Source organism: Giraffa tippelskirchi, chromosome 3 (genome assembly GCF_054371585.1).
Source record: "Giraffa tippelskirchi isolate mGirTip1 chromosome 3, T2T-mGirTip1v1.2.pri, whole genome shotgun sequence".
In the NCBI taxonomy this organism is placed as follows: domain Eukaryota; kingdom Metazoa; phylum Chordata; class Mammalia; order Artiodactyla; family Giraffidae; genus Giraffa; species Giraffa tippelskirchi.
The window spans coordinates 156,157,928-156,161,582 of NC_137277.1; positions in this window are offsets into that span (position 1 = coordinate 156,157,928).

Below are 3,655 nucleotides of genomic sequence, written 5' to 3' on the forward strand. Positions count from 1 at the left end.
GAGATGGTTGGATGGCATCACCGACTCGATGAACATGGGTTTGGGTAGACTCCGGGAGTTGGTGATGGACAGGGAGGCCTGGTGCGTGCTGCAGTTCATGGGGTCGCAGAGAGTCGGACACGACTGAGCGACTGAACTGAACTGAACTGAACTGATTAGAGTCTTGACTGTCATGTCGCTGCCCCTCCTATCATCTCACTGTGATTCTTTCTTTATGTCTTTAGCAGTGAAAAATCTTTTCTGTTAGTTTTCAGGTTGTTTTCATAGTTGCTCTGTAGGTAGTTGTCATTTTGGTGTGTGTGAAGAGTTGAATTCAGGATCTTCCTACTCTGCCATCTTGACTGCCCTAACCGCTATTATTTTTTTAAAAGTTCAAGCTCACTAGAAGTATTTCTAGTGTTTATTGGAGTATTTATGGACAACCTAAAGATCTGCCCCCAGAAAATCAGAATTTATCTTTTCTCAGGAGGTCCACCCTTATTTCTGCAGGCCTGGGACAAGAGTTCAAATTGAGGTCCACTTATCATAAATTTAAACTGATTAAAAGTTATCAGTCAAACTAACAAACTACTACATAATGTATACTCTGGTACTCCCTTGACAAATACAGCTTGGAAGGCCAAGTTATACTTCTTGGACTCCTTGCTGATATGGTGGCCTGCCCTCCTTCAGTTCCCACCTCCAGTTCTATCCTGTACTGCAGGTACCGTAACGTTAATTTCTGTCCTCACTTTAAGCAAAACAAAACAAAAACAGCTGACTTTGGCCGTCTCTTGGTGTTTGTTTTGTAGTCTTCCTTTAGGAGGGTAGACCTAGGAAGAATCCCACCAATGTCCTGGAAGAAAGCTTGGGCCATGTGGGCTTGGAAGTTCGGGGTCATGGGTATGCGGAGTGTGTAGAAGTGGGGGCGTTGTTTCCAGAAGTGGCATGCTCTATTTCTGTGTAGATTCCTTGACTCTGGAGGAGAACCAGACTGTGAGGTCAACAATGTGAGGTACAGGACATGGGCAACATTGGTCCTAACCAAAGAGTGGTTCCATTTCTCAGTGTCATGGTAAAAGCAGACTCTGGCCAATCACAGTGTAGGAGCTGCCAAGTGAAGGACAAAGTAGGGTGGAGCTAGTACTTTTTCCTACCATAAATTCATGAATAACCGAAAAAAACGTATCTTGATATGAAGTTTCTGGAAAAATTCTCAGCAGGTGTTTTAAACCCCATCACTCTTCCTTTTGCACTGCCTCTCCTTAGCCTGGGGCTCACTCATCAAACTGTAAAATTGAGATCATTGCTTGAATTATTCCATTGTTTTGCTCTTTATTGGTTTAAGTTATCTTGATAATTCAAGGAAGTATAACTCTTTAGTTTGGATTCCAAATACTTGCTGTCTAACCTCTTTGTTTTTTGGGCTTGGTTTGTTAACTAAATCTTTGGATTCATGATTTTTCTCTCGACTTAGAATTTAAAGGAAGATATTTTTCCTTTACTCTTTAAATTTCAAGGCATATTTGCCACTGTGGAAAAAAACACGTAAATCCAATTAGAGAAAAAGATGTCAAGAGTTACTTTGGATATAATGTTGCTCGAGAAAAATAAAATTTTATTTCCCTAATTTGATAATCATTGTTTATTTCATTCATAAAGGAGAAAAATTAAGTTCTTGTGTGCTGTTTTAAATATACTTTAAGGCAAAAAAATTAACACAAAATATTATATTACATTAATATATGTCAGGAAGGTAACTTGAACTTAGTTAAAAAACAAACTTGAAAATATTTGCTTTGCTGTGCAGGCTTTTCAACAGTTATTTTTAAAGACTGAGGAATTAAGCACCTGTCACTTTTGCCAGCTGGTGTGGATGTTAAAAATTACTGTCGCTCTCTTGGCTGCTACTCTATTTTGCACCTGCTACAACTTGAGTCATGGGGATCTCACACATGGTAATTTAATAAGGTTGGGTCCCATGACAGTGTATTCGATATTATCCCATGGGGAGTTAAAGCAGTTTTATAAGGTCTTGAGGGAAAAATATTAAACATCAAGCTTGAGAACTAAACATTCAGTGCCTTGTAGACATCACATTTTTCTAACTGAAAAGTACTAAAGGAGCCTCCAAGATGAGAAATTTAGCCACATGTTCCAAAACAAAAATGAGCTTTTTAGGATTGGATTATTTGTACCAATTGACTTCTCTACATGCTGACTTTTGTAATTTTAAAAAACATATTTTATTTCCTGGTGTAACAACCAAATATGAACGTGTACTGAGAGCTGATCCATTCAGTATGTATTCGTGAGTCACATAGGGCTATTTTAATTAATTAAAATGAGATACAATTAAAAATTCAGTTCTGCAGTCACACTTGTCACATTTCAAGTTCTCAGTCAGCAGAGATGGCTAGTGGTTATCATACAAGACAATATAGATAGAGATTTCCATTTTTACTGAAGTTTCTATGGGATAGTGCTGTGTGAAATTTCCAATATCTGGTCTTAGACTAACTTGACCTTAAAAGATCTTTAGGCCATAGTAAATTCTCCTTGGAAAAATGATTGCAATGTCCCAACCTTATCTTGGCTACAGAAACTTAGGTCAAATTTAAAGCTGATGGCTACTGAAATCTGAGTGACCTTTACTAAATCAAGGAGCATGATGACCTGAAGTGCCCGACATCAGGACAAAGCTGTTCCAGCTTCCAAAAAGGTATAGGCAGGCAGGTACTTTTCAGAGATTTTTGAATTCCATATATTTTAGAGACATCTTTTTAGAGAGTGGGAGAAGTATTTATCATTTCATCTCTTCTAAATATCCAACTACTAACTTGAAAATTCTGCTTCTATTCTTAAAATAAAAAAGTGATAGGATGTGATAGGATGAAGTAACTTTACACTGTGAACTTATCTATTAGTTGATCATACTATTCAGAGCATGTGTTAAAAGATGGAACCAAGATTTTGGGACATGGACATACAAAGTAGGAGAGAGGATATTAATAGATAGAGTCTTGAGTAAGAGTGTCATTCCCAGAGAGGTTTTTTTAAGTAACAGCTGAAAGGTCACTTTAAATTTTATTCTTGAACACATTCAGTGAGACAGATCAAGAACTTATTAGAATTTTCCAATAGGCCAGATTGTCACTAGAAGTGAAATAGTTCAAGCTATGTATACAATGATTTACACAAAGCTGAAGAAACCTGCTTTCACTTAAATTGCCTGGATGTTATTGTTTAGTTGCCGAGTCGTGTCTGACTCTTTTGAGACCCCATAGATTGTAGCCCCCCAGGCTCCTCTGTCTGTGGGATTTCCTAGGCAAGAATACTGGAGTGGGTTGCCATTTCCTTCTCAGGGTACCTTCCCAATCCAGGGATTGAATTCACTTCTACTGCTTGCCACATGGATTCTTTACCACTGAGCCACCTGGGAAGGCCAAATTGCCTGTATAATTCATATTAAACTATCTCTATCTGAATTTCCTCAGCTTCCTATTTTGCTTTTTCAATAATATATGATTATCATTATTATTTAGTTTGTTATTGCTCTATAGACTGTAATTATTCTCTTAAAATTTTATAATTCATCAACATTAAGAAAAGAACTGGGATTTTGAAAAATTAGTTTCTCTAAGCAGGAAGATAAAAATGCAATGCAACTTGAACA